This window comes from Hemiscyllium ocellatum, chromosome 4 (assembly GCF_020745735.1).
Source record: "Hemiscyllium ocellatum isolate sHemOce1 chromosome 4, sHemOce1.pat.X.cur, whole genome shotgun sequence".
NCBI lineage: Eukaryota > Metazoa > Chordata > Chondrichthyes > Orectolobiformes > Hemiscylliidae > Hemiscyllium > Hemiscyllium ocellatum.
Genome location: NC_083404.1, coordinates 136,270,167 through 136,287,030, shown reverse-complemented (window position 1 = coordinate 136,287,030; position 16,864 = coordinate 136,270,167). Strand labels below are relative to the sequence as shown.

The following is a 16,864-nucleotide window of genomic DNA, read 5'->3' as shown; positions in this document are numbered from 1 at the left end:
TGGCAGAGATGGCTGAGACAGGAGCATGTGGCTATGGAACAAATAGAAAGGGAGTTAAAATCAAGATGTTAGTGCAGTGGGCATTATTGTACATTGTTTAAACATAGGGAGGTCTTGCTAAAATTATACACTGCAGAGTCTGATCATATCTGGTATATTATGCAGTTTTGGTTCCTAGTATAAGAGAGGATCTGCTAGTGTGGGAGGCAGTCCAGGGAAGGTTCCCTCGGCTGACTTAGTCTTAGATGCGGAGAAGTGGAGTAGTTTGGATTATACCCGTTGGAGTTTAGTAAAATGAGAGGTGTCATAATTGAAACATACAAGATTCTTAAGAGGACTGTTGCGTGCAATTCTGGTCTCCGATGTTGCGAAACTTGAAAGGGTTCAAAAAGGATTTACAAAGATGTTGCCAGGGTTGGAGGATCTGAGCTACAGGGAGAGGCTGAACAGGCTGGAGCTGTTTTCCCTGGAGCGTCGGAGGCTGAGGTTATAGGGGTTTGTAAAATAATGAGGGACATGGATTGCATAAATAGACAAAGTCCTTTCCCAGGGGTGCGGGAGTCCAGAACGAGAGGGCATAGGTTTAAGGTGAGAGGGGAGAGATATAAAAGAGACCTAAGGGGCAACTTCTTCACTCTCAGAAGGTGGTGCGTGTATGGAATGAGCTGCCAGAGGAAGTGGTGGAAGCTGGTACAATTGCAACATTTAAAAAGGATCTGGATGGGTATAGGAATAGGAAGGGTTTGGAGGGATATGGGCTGGTGCTGGCAGGTGGGACTAGATTGGGTTGAGATATTGGGCGGCACGGTGGCACAGTGGTTAGCACTGCTGCCTCACAGCGCCAGAGACCCGGGTTCAATTCCTGACTCAGGCGACTGACTGTGTGGAGTTTGCACATTCTCCCCGTGTCTGCGTGGGTTTCCTCCGGGTGCTCCAGTTTCCTCCCACAGTCCAAAGATGTGCGGGCCAGGTGAACTGGCCATGCTAAATTGCCCGTAGTGTTAGGTAAAAGGGGTAAATATAGGGGAATGGGTGGATTTCACTTCAGCGGGTCAGTGTGGACTTGTTGGGCCGAAGGGCCTGTTTCCACACTGTAAGTAATCTAATCTAATATCTGGTTGCTATGGACGAGTTGGACTGACAGGTCTGTTTCCATGCTGTACATCTCTATGACTCGACAGTTCAGATGTTGAAAAGTTTTTCCCTTGTGGATCAGAGAGAATATTCTCAGAGTAGGGGTTTGTGCATTTAACACAGAGATAGGGAGGAATTTCTTCTCTCAGGTGGGAGTGAATTCTTTCCCACAGAGGGCTGTTGGGGCTGGGTCATTAAGTACATTCAAGACTGGAATAGACAGATTTTTAATCAGGAAGGGGAATCAAGGGTAATGGAGGAAAAGCAGAAAAGTGGAATTATGGATTATCAGATCAGACATGATGTCATTGAATGGAGGAACAGACTCGATGGGCTGAATGGCCTACTTTCGATTCCTATGTTGTATGGTTTTGTGGTGACGCCCTTCATGAAAGTTATTGGGAAATTGCATGATTGCCTGTAGCTTGATGATTAAAGCCTATGGGAAAGACCCCATGGGCCAGGAGTCCACAGTGAGGCTTCTGAGTAATATCCCAGTATTCCCTAACATCTCATTGCTGGCTCCCACCCAGCCTTTCCCATTTAGAATGCATTAATCGAAAAAAAACCCTTAAAAACAGTCAGTGAAGAGCTGTGTCGGGCTTGGAAAGCTGCCTGATGAGGAGGCTGTCACTTAGTTTAAAAGAGTCGAAGGCTTAACACTTTCTGGTTCCAACATAAGTATACAGCAAATAAACCTGCCCGGGTGGTATTGAATTGAACTGAATTGAATTCATTGCCACGTGAACCCGAGGCACAATGAGAAGCTTTGTCACAACATAGTTGACTGGTCAGCACGGACGAGTTGGACTGAAAGCTTTGTTCCCATGCTGTACGGCTTCAACACAAGGTGTACAATTATAGTTGTTATTGTTTCTTGTAGCAGAAAATATAAATTATTCTTAATGTGTTATTAGAAGCCTTTTGTCACAAGATCAACAGCAGTAAAAAAAAGCCCGAATTTTTACACACATTTTACCGACAGGATTATAGTTAAATAATAACAGAAATTGCTGGAGAAACTCAGCAGGTCTGGCAGCATCTGCGGAAAGAAAGCAAAGTTAACATCTGTGGCTTCACAGAATCCAGTGAGAATTGAAGAGTCACTGAACCTGAAATGTTAACTCTGATTTCTGTCACCACAGATATTGCTAGACCTGCTGAGCTTCTCCAGCAATTTCTGCTCTTGTTTCAGATCTCCAGTGTCTGCAGTTTTATTTTATTAAAATTAGATAATTTTTTTCCTTAAGCGCTGTTAATAAGGCCATAAGACATAAGAGTGGAAGTAAGGCCATTCGGCCCATCGAGTCCACTCCACCATTCAATCGTGGCTGATGGGCATTTCAACTCCACTTTAACTGCACTCTCCCTGTATCCCTTAGTTCCTTGCGAGATCAAGAATTTATCAATCTCTGCCTTGAAGATAATTAACGTACCTACCTCCGCTGCACTCCATTGCAATGAATTCCACAGGCTACCACTCTCTAGCTGAAGAAATGTCTCCTCATTTCCATTCTAAATGGACCCCCTCTAATTCTAAGGCTGTGCCCACGGGTCCTAGTCTCCCCGCCTAACTGAAACAACTTCCCAGCGTCCACCCTTTCTAAGCCATGCATTATCTTGTAAGTTTCTATTAGATCTCCCCTCAACCTTCTAAACTCTAATGGATACAATCCCAGAAACCTTAGTCATTCAGCATATGTTAGTTATGTTAATGCTGGATTATTCAAATTGTTTTTAACCTGTTGATAGGTACATTCAAGATATTAATTTAATTTATTTTGTGCAAAATTTAAATGGTTTGTTCTTTCGTGGGATATGGGTGTCAGTTGTTTTTTTTTAGTTGATACATACATTCAAGACAATGGATCTTATTGTGCGCAAAACTAAAATTCTTTGTTCTTTCATGGGATGTGAGTGGTTGTAAGTATTTGTTATCCATCCCTAATTGTCCCTTTGAACTGAGGGGCTTAATCAAGTCATTTCCAAAGACCACCACATTCGCTGTGGGTCTGCATCACATGTAGGCCAGATTGGGTAAGGATAGCAGATTTCCCTCCCGGAAGGTTATCAGTGAACCAAATGGTTTTTCAACAATTGAATGTAGTTGTCATGGGTTTATTAAACAATATTTTTTAAATTGCACAAGCTGCAGATGTAGGATTTGAACCCACAACCCCCAGGCAATAGTTTGGGGCCTCTGGATTACTAGAGTAGTGACATTCCCACTGAACAATCATCTGCCCTGACTGTCCAGATATCTGGTCAGTGACCCCTGAATGAACTTCAGCTTCCAAACTGCAACCAAGTTAATTTTCCAAAGTTATCTCACACTGGGAATAGGGAGATTTTAAAATGAATCTGGACCATTGGCCAGCAACTGGTAGAAGTGTTTTCCAAAGCCAGTGTCTGGGGTGAATGAGATGAGGGGCACATTAAATTTCTGTTAAATTTAATGCTATATTTGAGAATCAAGGGGTGTTGTACATTGTTTAAAACTGAAAAATCTAATTAATGAATGATTTACTGTGCATGCGGGGTATTGGAGCACCCTTTTTATGAAAAAGTGTTGATATTTCATGGAAGGGTGAATCAGCCGCATTGCAAAGTACTTTATAAGTGATTTATTAACTTTGTTGGAAGGGATATGAGAAGGTGCAATAAAGGGAGCAAAGAGGTCAGTGTGAAACATAAACACTGACATGGAGTCGTGTGTCTGTTTCTGTGCGAGTAATTCACAAGATTTTCACCTGAATCGATCAGTATGATTTTTCTTCTTGTTTCGCGTAATTTTATTGAAGTATATGGCGTACTATTAGTTAAGAATGGGTTGCAATCTGATTCTGGAGGCTCCTCATCAACAGTTACTTGACTGTCCTTGGCACGCTGCAATGCTCTAGTGAATCACAGTCAAAACTGCAAAAGCAACCTCTCGTTTTCAAATTTGGTGCTTTACAATCTCCTGGGCTCAAAATCGAGTACAGCACCTGTACGTTGTGAATCCATTCCTTGCCTTACTTTTAGCTTGGTTTGTTACATTCTCTGGAACCTTCTTTCCCTCCCCACCCCCACCCCAACACCCGACTGGGAGGGTCTGTCCTTTCCAGTCTAGCGATTAGACACTATTATTCTGCCATTCTCACATTCCAATCAGTTAATCTCAACTATCAACACCCTTTCTTCCCCTGCATGCCAATCCCGCCCTCACCGTGTTGCATAAATGCTGTCATCACCACACTTCCTGGTGAAAGGCTTTTGCCCAAAATGTTGATTCTCCTGCTCCTCGAACGCTGCCTGACCTGCTGTGCTTTTCCAGCACCACACTCTCAACTCTGATCTCCAGCATCTGCAGTCCTCACTTTCTCCCTCCACACTTCACTTCAGCTCTGATGAAGAGTCATCTAGACCTGAAACGTTAGCTTGCTCCCTCCCCATGGATACTGCCTGACCCGCTGTGATCTCCAGCATTTGTTGTTTTCAGTACAGATTCCAATATCTGCAGTAGTTAGCTCCTACTTTAAACCGTAAGATTTGCTTCTGGTTTGCCAACAGTAGGGGTAGCACAGTGGCTCAGTTGTTAGCACTACTGCCTCGCAGCACCAGAGACCTGGTTTTGATTCCAGCCTCGGGTGACTGTCAATGCGGACTTTGCATGTTCTACCCATGTCAGCATAGGTTCCCTCCCATAGGCTAAAGATGTGTAGGTTAGGATGTACAGGTGAGGGGAAAATCAAGGAATAGGTTAGGGGGCTGGGTCTGGTTGAGATACTCTTTGGAGGGTTGGTGCAGACTCGATGGGCCAATGGCCTGTAGCATTCTATGATTTACACTTCAGCCTGTTGCGTGTTCACAGCAGAGCCTCCTTTTCAAGGTATTTTAAAGTTTCTGTGAGGATATTATTCAGCAAACCATACTACGTTGTGACTATCACTGCAGAAACAGCTGGACTGTTCATGTTTTTTCACAAGATATTAGCAGCACAGAGAGAGGCCATTCGGCCCAGAACTAGTTGATATCGGTGTTATTGTTTCTCCCACTCAACCTCCTTTCAGTTCACCCTGTGTCAGTGTATCTTCCATCCTTAGCCCCTCAAGTACTTTTCCAGTTTGGCTCTAATCCTTAATGACTATCTTTTATAGTAGTCCCCATATCCCTCTAAACCCTCCTGATTCATGTGCCTGTCCAATTGTCCTTCAAATGTTGCAATTGTACCAGCCTCCACCACTTCCTCTGGCAGCTCATTCCATACCCGTACCACCCTCTGTGTAAAATGTTGCCCCTTAGGTCTCCTTTATATCTTTCCCCTCTCACCTCAAACCTATGCCCTCTAGGTTTAGACTCCCCCACCCCAGGGAAAAGACTTTGTCTATTTATGCAATCCATGTCCCTCATGATTTTATAAACCTCTATAAGGTCACCCCTCAGCCTCCGGCAATCCAGGGGCAGTAGTCCCAGCCTATTCAGCTCAAACCCTCCAACCCTGGCAACATCCTTATAAATCTTTTCTGAACCCTTTCAAGTTTCACAACATCCTTCCTATAGCAAGGAGACCAGAATTGCACATAATATTCAAAATTGGCCTAACCATTGTGCTGTACAGCCGCAATATGACATTCTCACACCGATATTCAATGCATTGTTCAATAAAGGCAAACATACCAAACACTTTCTTCACTATTCTATCTACCTACGATTCTGGAACATTCTATTCAATTCCCTTTGTACACACTGGATCTGCAGACTAACCAAATGCAAGATCATGCGCCAGTACACTGCATCTCTGAGCTCTGCCACCGTCACCATTTAGGTAATTTGTGCTTGTTTTGTTTTTTTCCTGCAAAAAATGGATGAAAAGAATAATGAATCATAGGCTTTGATTTTGTCAGGGATTTGTAGACGATTTCAGGCACCTCATTTCTGGAAAGGCATAATTTTCAACAGGGTGTGCCGGAGATTTCTCAGGACTTTTACAAGGAATGAGAAATAGTCGTTTGTGCGGAAAGGTTGGAAGAGTTGGGAGTGATCTCCTTTGGAACAGAAAGGTGAAGAGGTGAGATGAGGCTTTTCAGGTGACAAGAGGTTGTTGATAGAGAAAATTGAGAAAATGTAATTGCTACAGTGAGTGGGTGAATAACCAATGGTCATAGATTTGAAATCACTGGTAAAACTGATGTTGAGTTTGTCCAAGATGTTTGTGAGGCCTCTTCCACATTGCTGTGTCCAGTTCTGGTCTCCCATTTATAGGGAGGATATTGTTAAGCTAGAGAGGGTTCAGAAGAGGTTTCGCAGGATGTTGCCAGGTATGGAGGGTTTAAGTTATAAAGCCTTTATCGCTGGGTGCTTAAGAGGTTGAGAGGTGACCTCATAGAGGTTTGTAAAGGGGACTAGAAAGGGGACGAAACGTTTGCAACAAAAACTCCCAGCTCGGCGAACAGAACCACAACAACGAGCACCCGAGCTACAAGCTACAAGTGGGCGGCAGGATGGCACAGTGGTCAGCACTGCTGCCTCCCAGCGCCTGAGACCCGGGTTCAGTTCCCGACTCAGGCGACTGACTGTGTGGAGTTTGCACGTTCTCCCTGTGTCTGCGTGGGTTTCCTCCGGGTGCTCCGGTTTCCTCCCACAGTCCAAAGATGTGCGGGCCAGGTGAATTGGCCATGCTAAATTGCCCGTAGTGTTAGGTAAGGGGTAAATGTAGGGGTATGGGTGGGTTGTGCTTCGGCGGGTCGGTGTGGACTTGTTGGGCTGAAGGGCCTGTTTCCACACTGTAAGTAATCTAATCTTCTCACAAACTTTGAACAGAGGTTTATAAAATCATGAGGGGTATAGGTATCTTGCGGTCCTTTCCCTAAGATGGAGGATTTCAAGATAAGGGGGCGCATTTTTATGGTGAGAGAAGAAAGATTTAAAAAGACGTGAGGGGCAATTCTTTTACACAGAGGGTGGTTCACGTGAGGAATGAACTTGCAGAGAAAGTGGTGGATGCAGGTACAGTTACAATATTTAAAAGACATTTGGATAAGTACACAGGTAGGAAAGGTTGGGAGGGATATGGGCCAGGAGCAAGCCATTGGGACTGGTCTAGTTTGGAATGATGGTTGGCATGGATTGGTTGGGCCGAGTGGTCTGTTTCCATGCCGTATGATTCTTCCATAGAAGCTTAAGAATGGAGACGCAAAGATGCTATGTTACATGGAGTTGTCAGGATCAGGAATGTTTGACCTGCAAGGCTGGCAGATATTTATTCCAGGAATAAACTCAAAGGTCAGCAGCTTTGTCGAGATGAGGAATGGCTGATAAGACCACAGGTCAAGGGTAGGCATATGGGGTCTGAACATAACTCCTCTTTCAAAGAGCCTGCAGAAGTGTGATGGGTCGAATGGTCGCCTCTCTCTGATTCTCAATAAAGGCTGGTGTTACACTGTTCATCGCAGAAGATTCTACTGTGTGCAAATTGGAGCTAGCGTTGGGTCCACTGATCAGTCTTAAGTGGACTCTGGGTGGATCCATCCCTTGAGAGCAGCAGGTCAGACAGCACCTGAGGAGCAGGTGATTCAACGTTTTGGGAAAAAGGCCTTCATTGTGAATCCCTGATGAAGGGCTTTTGCCTGAAACGTCGACTCTCCTGCTCCTCAGATGCTGCCTGGCCTGCTGTGCTTTTCCAGCACCACACTCTCGACTCTGATCTCCAGCATCTGCAGTCCTCACTTTCTCCCAATCCCTATAGAGAGCAGGCGCTGGATAATATTCCCCAGTAGCTGCTGGGCCAAACCTTGGAGACTTCCTCTTCATTAATTTGACAAACATCAATCTGAAGCACAGCAGCTCTCCACCACAGGTTCATTTTCTATTCAAGGGTTCCTCCCCATCCTCCCCTTGAATAGAAATTTCTTCAGCCAGCATGGTGAAGCTGTGGAACTCATTGCCACAGAGTGCTGTAGAGGCCAAGTCATTGATTTGTACTAAAGACAGAGTTAAACACGTTCTTGATTGCTCAGGGGATCAAAAGTTACTGGGAGAAAGCAGGAGAATGGGGTGGAGAAACATATCAAATGGTGGAACTGAATCAATGAACTGAATCATCTAAGTTCTGCTCCATATTTTATGGTATTGTATGTATGAGTGAGGGATATAAATACAGTAAGGACTTCAATGGATAAGAAAAACACGGATTTAATGTATTAAAATTGAATTTTAACATAAAAAGTTTTATTTGTTGGCTTGCTCCTCCTTGTTTGTATTGTTTTGCAATTCTAAAAGTTCTTGAAGTCAAAGATGTTTGTTTGTTTGTTTGTGGGATTGCGTGCCAGTTAGCTGCATTTCATGCTTGGCAACAGTGAGCTATATTTCGGGCGAAAGCCCTTCGTCAGGACTGAAGGCAGGGAACTACCAGACTGGCTGTGCTTTTCCAGCACCATTGTAATGTAGACTCTGATTTCCAGCATCTGCAGTCCTCACTACAGTCTAACAGTAGACTATACTCCTAAAATAAAAATTTAATTGCCTGTAAAGCACTTTGCAACTTTGAGGCTGCATTTTATAAATGCAAGGTCTTTCTTTGATATATTCTAGATGTCTAATCCCAAAGGCGTCTCTTGCATAGAAAGATAGACAATAGGAGCAGGAGTAGGCCATTCAGCCCTTCGAGCCTGCTCCGCCATTCATTATGATCATGGCTGATCATCCAACTCAGTCCCCTGCTCCCACTTTCTCCCCATTCCCTTTGATCTTGAGCCCTATATCTCACTCCGTCTTGAAAACATTTAATGTTTTGGCCTGAACTGCTTCCTGTGGCAGAGAATTCCACAGCTTCCCCACTCTCTGAGTGAAGACATTTCCCCTCCTCTGAGTCCGAAATGGCTGACCCAGTATGTGAAGATTATGACGGCTAGTTCTGAGCACATCCTTCTCCTCCCTGAGCTGCACAGAGCTCTGATTCAATGACACCCCCATGACTGGGCTGCTTCCTGCCAAAGGATACATTAACCAGGAGTTCATTCTGCATTATCCCAAACATCTGTAAACTTCTTGCTGTAGTCAAGAAACTGAACTCTTAAAAGAAATTGCTCCAGATATGAACATTCCATCAAAATGACTTTTATGTTTCCTGCAGAATTTAATGTTCCAGAATTTGAATTTTTTAAAATACACATTCATTGCTCATTCACTCTGAGCCCTTTCTATTTTACATCTTTTCTGCTTTATGGTAATTGGAGGTATTCAAAATCATAGCCCATTTCCATGCTGCAGGGATTCTATTTGACCACCAACCCCACCCCCGCTGGAAAAGTAACCCACCCAAACCCATTCCCCTATTACTCATCATTTCCCCTGAATGATGCACCTAGCCTACACATCCTGAGGCAGTAGGGGCAATTTAGAATGGCCAAACCACCTAACCTAATTGGACCATGGGAGGAAACCCACGTAGACACAGAGAGAAAGTGCAAACTCCACACAGGCAGTCACCCGAGGCTGGAATTGAACCCAGGTTCACAGCACCGTGAGGCAATGGTGTCAAGGTAATATCACTGGGTTAGTCATCCAGAATCTCCACATCATAGTCAGCTGAAAGTCAGTGATGAGAAAGATAATGGAATCTTTGCTTCATAGAAACAGCTCCAACTTGAGTGCATCATAACAATATGCACTCAAAGTGGGCGGCGCGGTGGCACAGTGGTTAGCACTGCTGCCTCACAGCGCCTGAGACCCGGGTTCAATTCCTGACTCAGGCGACAGACTGTGTGGAGTTTGCACGTTCTCCCCGTGTCTGCATGGGTTTCCTCCGGGTGCTCCGGTTTCCTCCCACAGTCCAAAAATGTGCGGGTCAGGTGAATTGGCCATGCTAAATTGCCCGTAGTGTTAGGTAAGAGCTGCAAATGTGTTGCTGGTCAAAGCACAGCGGGTTAGGCAGCATCTCAGGAATAGAGAATTCGACGTTTCGAGCATAAGCCCTTCGGCTTATGCTCGAAACGTCGAATTCTCTATTCCTGAGATGCTGCCTAACCTGCTGTGCTTTGACCAGCAACACATTTGCAGCTGTGATCTCCAGCATCTGCAGACCTCATTTTTTACTGTTAGGTAAGAGGTAAATGTAGGGGTATGGGTGGGTTGCGCTTCGGCGGGTCGGTGTGGACTTGTTGGGCCGAAGGGCCTGTTTCCACACTGTAAGTAATCTAATCTAACAATCGGCATGTATTTCTTAAAGGAGGGTTCTGCTTGACCAACATTCAGGAATTCAGTTAGAGTGATGCTAGAAATAAAATAAATGTTTTGAGTTTCGGAAGAAACTTTGACAATGTGCCAAATAATGTCTTTCAGACAGCCGAAAAGACTGATGTGGGTGGACAGCTGTGACAAATTGCCACACCTTGTTCTTACTGTAATGTTTTCTAGTGAATAGTAAATTTGCATATTATCTTTGCGCAATGAGTCGATCAGTATGATTATAATGCATTCATTTTTGAATTGTCTGCGCTGAATTAGGTCATCAGGTAAGGCACTCCCTGTAAATTTTGGCAGTAGCCCATTACTCAACAATTACGGAACGCTTCAGAGAACACCTCTGGGACGCCCGGACCAACCAACCCAACCACCCCGTGGTTCAACACTTTAACTCTCCCTCCCACTCCACCGAGGACATGCAGGTCCTTGGACTCCTCCACCGGCAGAACATAACAACACGACGGCTGGAGGAGGAGCGCCTCATCTTCCGCCTGGGAACCCTCCAACCACAAGGAAGGAACTCAGATTTCTCCAGTTTCCTCATTTCCCCTCCCCCCACCTTGTCTCAGTCGGTTCCCTCAACTCAGCACCGCCCTCCTAACCTGCAATCTCCTTCCTGACCTCTCCGCCCCCACCCCACTCCGGCCTATCACCCTCACCTTGACCTCCTTCCACCTATCACATCTCCATCGCCCCTCCCCCAAGTCCCTCCTCCCTACCTTTTATCTTAGCCTGCCTGGCACACTCTCCTCATTCCTGAAGAAGGGCTTATGCCCGAAACATCAAATTTCCTGTTCCTTGGATGCTGCCTGACCTGCTGTGCTTTAACCAGCAACACATTTTCAGCATTACTCAACAATGTAAAGGGAATTGTGGAGAGAATAATTCTGAGAATTGTTCTGTCGAGCAGAAATGGATTAAGTAGAAAATTTAATACACTTTTCATTCATTCATGGGATGAAGGCATCACTGGCTAGGGTAGCATTTATTGCCCATCACTAATATCCCAAAGGGCAGTTAAATGTCAATCACATTCCTGCTGTCTGGAGTCACATATAGACCAGAGAAGGTGAAGATGGCATTTTCCTGTCCTAAAGGACATGTGTAAACCTGATGGATTTTTCCCAACATAGTTATCATGAGACTCTTAATTCCAGATTTTTATTGAATTCAGATTCCATCATCTGCCATGGCAGGATTCAAACCCAGGGGTCTAGAATAATAGTGGGCGGCACGGTGGCACAGTGGTTAGCACTGCTGCCTCACAGCGCCTGAGACCCGGGTTCAATTCCCGACTCAGGCGACAGACTGTGTGGAGTTTGCACGTTCTCCCCGTGTCTGTGTGGGTTTCCTCCAGGTGCTCCAGTTTCCTCCCACAGTCACAAAGATGTGTGGGTCAGGTGAATTGGCCATGCTAAATTGCCCGTAGTGTTAGGTAAGGGGTAAATGTAGGGGTATGGGTGGGTTGCGCTTCGGCGGGTCGGTGTGGGCTTGTTGGGCCGAAGGGCCTGTTTCTACACTGTAAGTAATCTAATCTAATATCTGGGTCTCTGGATTTACAGTCCAGCGATTACACCATTAGGCCACCCCTCACCTTCTCTGCTCAAAAGTGAGGGATTTTGATTGATTAATCCAGTATTACCATGGTTGGAAGTGGCCAATGTGCAAATGAAGTTACAGTCAAATAAATCTTGTGAAATGGTGGAGCATCCCCAAGGAGCCAAATGGCCTACAGCTGCTTGAAATGTATATGTTTGTATTAACTTGAGAGGCAGCCATGGGGATACAGTGCTTTAACTCATCCTCCAACTTAACTTTAATTTAGTCTCTTTCTTCTCTCCCTGACCCCCTCTTAATTTTTTTAATGGAATTTGATTTATAGAATCCCTACAGTGTGGAAACAGGCCCTTCAGCCCAGCATATCCACACCGACCCTCCAAAACGTCCCATTCCCCTGCCTTATTACTCTGCATTTACCCCTGAGTAATGCACCGAGCCTGGGAGAAAGTGAGGACTGCAGATGCTGGAGGTCAGAGTACACCAGTCAATGAAAGCAAGCATGCAGGTACAGCAGGTAGTGAAGAAAGCTAATAGCATGCTGGCCTTCATAACATAGCAAAGAGGTTCTTCTGCAGAGGGCCCTGGTGAGACCACACTTGGAATATTGTGTGCAGTTCTGGTCTCCAAATTTGAGGAAAGACATTCTGGCTATTGATGGAGTGCAGCGTAGGTTCACGAGGTCAATTCCTGGAATGGCGGGAATATCTTATGTTGAAAGATTGGAGCGACTGGGCTTGTATGTCCTTGTTGAGAAGACTGAGAGGGGATCTGATTGAGATGTGCAAGATTATTAAAGGATTGGATACTCTGGAGGCAGGAAACATGTTTCCGCTGATGGGTGAGTCCCGAACCAGAGGACACAGCTTAAAAATACGGGGAAGGCCATTTAGGACAGAGATGAGGAGAAACTTCTTCACCGAGAGAGTGGTGGGTGTGTGGAATGCTCTGCCCCAGAGGGCAGTGGAGGCCCAGTCTCTGGATTCGTATAAGAAAGAGTTGGATAGAGCTCTCAAGGATAGTGGAATCAAGGGTTATGGAGATAAGGCAGGAACAGGATACTGATTGAGGATGATCAGCCATGATCATAATGAATGGTGGTGCAGGCTCGAAGGGCAGAATGGCCTACTCCTGCATCTATTGTCTATTGTCTATATTGTCTATTGAAGAGTGTGGTGCTGAGTAGTGTCCTAGGCTCAACCATCTTCAGCTGCTTCAGTAATGGCCATCTCCCCTACATGCAGATTGACAAGTGGTTAGTAATATGGTAAAAACAATGACTGCAGATATTGGAAACCAGATTCTGGATTAGTGGTGCTGGAAGAGCACAGCAGTTCAGGCAGCATCCGAGGAGCAGTGAAATCGACGTTTCGGGCAAAAGCCCTTCACCAGGAATAAAGGCAGAGAGCCTGAAGCGTGGAGAGATAAGCTAGAGGAGGGTGGGGGTGGGGAGAGAGTAGCTAGAACACAATGGGTGAGTGGGGGAGGGGATGAAGGTGATAGGTCAGGGAGGAGAGGGTGGAGTGGATAGGTGGAAAAGGAGCTAGGCAGGTAGGACAAGTCCGGACAAGTCATGGGGACAGTGCTGAGCTGGAACTAGGGTGAGGTGGGGGAAGGGGAAATGAGGAAGCTGTTGAAGTCCACATTGATGCCCTGGGGTTGAAGTGTTCCAAGGTGGAAGATGAGGTATTCTTCTTCCAGGCGTCTGGTGGTGAGGGAGCGGCGGTGAAGGAGGCCCAGGACCTCCATGTCTCCGGCAGAGTGGAAGGGGGAGTTGAAATGTTGGGCCACGGGGCAGTGTGTTTGATTGGTGCCGGTGTCCCGGAGATGTTCCCTAAAGCACTCTGCTAGGAGGCGTCCAGTCTCCCCAATGTAGAGGAGACCGAATCGGGAGCAACGGATACAATAAATGATATTAGTAGATGTACAGGTAAAACTTTGATGGATGTGGCAGGCTCCTTTAGGGCCTTGGATAGAGGTGAGGGAGGAGGTGTGGGTGCAGGTTTTACAGTTCCTGCAGTGGCAGGGGAAAGTGCCAGGATGGGAGGGTGGGTCGTAGGGGGCCGTGGACCTGACCAGGTAGTCACAGAGGGAACGGTCTTTGTGGAAGGCAGAACGGGGTGGGGAGGGAAATATATCCCTGGCAGTGGGGTCCGTTTGGAGGTGGCGGAAATATCGGCGGATGATTTGGTTTAAGCGAATGTTTGTAGGGTGGAAGGTGAGCACCAGGGGCGTTCTGGCCTTGTGACTTGTCCGGACTTGTCCGACCTGCCTAGCTCCTTTCCCACCTATCCACTCCACCCTCTCATCCTGACTTATCACCTTCATCCCCTCCCCCACTCACCCATTGTACTCTATGCTACTCTCTCCTCACCCCCACCCTCCTCTAGCTTATCTCTCCACACTTCAGGCTCACTGCCTTTATTCCTGATGAAGGGCTTTTGCCCGAAACGTCGATTTCGCTGCTCATTGGATGCTGCCTGAACTGCTGTGCTCTTCCTGCACCACTGATCCAGAAAGTGGTTAGTAATGTTTGTGTTTCACAAATGTCTATTAATGACCACCTTTGACAAAACAGAAACCAAATGATCCCCTTTTTTAGTTATAATAGTCACTGAATCCCTCACTATCAACATCCCAGGGGCTTACGTTTAGCTGGAAGCTGAACTAGACTGGCCAATAAATACTGTGGCTACAACAGCAGGTCAGAGGTTAGCAATCCTGCAATGAATAACTTATCTCCTGTCTCCCTTAATACCTATTATCTACAAGGCAGGAGTTTGGAATGTGATGGAATGCTCCACACATGGGATGGGGGCAGCTCCAGCAACACTCGAGAAGCTCGACACCAGCCAGGACAAGCCGCCTGCCAATAGGCACCACATCCACTCCCTTCACCACCTACGTACAATGGCAGAAAGTTAAAAATCACACAACACCAGATTACAGTCCAACAGGCTTATTTGGAAGCACTTCCTTTCGGAGCGCTGCTCCTTCATCAGGTGGTTGTGGAGAATAAGATTGTAAGACGCAGAATTTATAGCAAAAGTTTACAGTGTAATGTAACTAAAATTATATAATGAAGAAGACCCAGATTGTTTGTGAAGTCTCTCAACGTTTAGAACAACACGACGGCTGGAGGAGGAGCGCCTCATCTTCCGTTGGGAACCCTCCAACCACAAGGTATGAATTCAGATTTCTCCAGCTTCCTCATTTCCCCTCCCCACACCTTGTCTCAGTCGGTTCCCTCAACTCAGCACCGCCCTCCTAACCTGCAATCTCCTTCCTGACCTCTCCGCCCCCACCCCACTCCGGCCTATCACCCTCACCTTGACCTCCTTCCACCTATCCCACCTCCATCGCCCCTCCCCCAAGTCCCTCCTCCCTACCTTTTATCTTAGCCTGCTTGGCTACTCTCTCTCATTCCTGATGAAGGGCTTATGCTCGAAACGTCGAATTCCCTATTCCTGAGATGCTGCCTGGCCTGCTGTGCTTTAACCAGCAACACATTTTCAGCTGTGATCTCCAGCATCTGCAGACCTCATTTTTTGCTCATCGTTTAGAATGACCAGGTTGGTTTCAGTTCTTTCATATGTAAATATGATATATTCTATTTAGAAATAGAATCAGGCTGACCTAATATTGGGACACAGACAGACTTTAATCTCACACCTTCAGTGCATTACCTGAGCTGAGATGGCACCTATTGTTAAAGCTGTCTTGAGAATGTAACTTTAAAAAGTTCTGGAATTTACATGTGGAGGAACCGAAACTAACATGATCCTTCTAAAAGGTGAAGGATATAAGGTAAGTTTGTTTAATATTACATTCCATGTCACTGTGAGCTTTTGCTATAAATTCTGTGTCTTATCATCCTGTTTCGCAACCACCTGATGAAGGAGCAGCGCTCTGAAAGCTAGTGCTTCCAAATAAACCTGTTAGACTATAACCTGGTGTTGCGGGATTTTTAACTTTTGTCCACCCCAGTGCAACACTGGCACCTCATCACTTGCTATAACTGTTCCAGTATTTCCAGTGGATGCAGGGTCAGTAACGAGAATGAGGCTAACGTTCCTGGAATAGCAAGTCAAGGGTCAAGGCTCATGGTTGAAGGAATCCAGATTCTGATCACACTCCAACAGATAGTAGAATTTAAATTCAGTCAACAAAATCTGGAATTCAGTATTAATGGGAGGGTGAGCTGAGAGGAACATGCTTCAATGTGATTTGGACAAGTTGAATGAGTGGGCAAATGAAGTATGATGTGGATAAATGTGAGGTTAGATACTTTGGGAGCATAAACAGAAAGGCAGATTATTATCTGGGTGGTGATAGATTGGGAAAGGGGGAAGGTAATGGGATCTGGGTGACCTCATTCTCCTGTCTCTGAAAGTAAGTGTGCAGGTGAAGAAGGCAAATAGAGTCATAGAGATGTACAGCACAGAAACAGACCCTTCGGTCCAACCCGTCCATGCCAACCAGATATCCCAACCTAATCTAGTCCCACCTGCCAGCACCCGGCCCATATCCCTCCAAACTATTCCTTCATATACCCATCCAGATGGTATGTTGTCCTTCAAAGCAAGAGAATTTCGTGTACAGGAGCAGGGATATTTGCTACAATTGTACAGGACCTTGCTGAGACCACACCTGGAATATAATGTGCAATTTTGATCTCCTTATCTGAGGAAGGGCCTTCTGGCTGAAAAGGTACCACAGTGGAAGTCAGCCAGACTGATCCCTGGGGCTGATCCGACTGACTGCTGAAGAGAGACTGTGTTGGTTAGGATTATATAAACTGGAGATTAGAAGAATGAAGGGGATCTCGTAGGAACCTATAAAATTCCAACAGGGCATGATATTCCCAATGACTGGGAAGTCCATGACCAGTTTAAGGATAAGGGTCAGGCCGTTTCAAGAAATGACTTCACCCAGAGAGTGGGGAGCC

The 16,864-nt window shown here is 45.8% G+C and overlaps 1 protein-coding gene across 1 annotated transcript in view; it reads left to right on the top strand.

The window, feature by feature from the left end:
* The window catches only part of LOC132815113 (desmoglein-2-like), a 148,799-nt gene that overhangs the window by 1,079 nt on the left and 130,856 nt on the right, over positions 1 to 16,864 (top strand). The window lies entirely within an intron of this gene.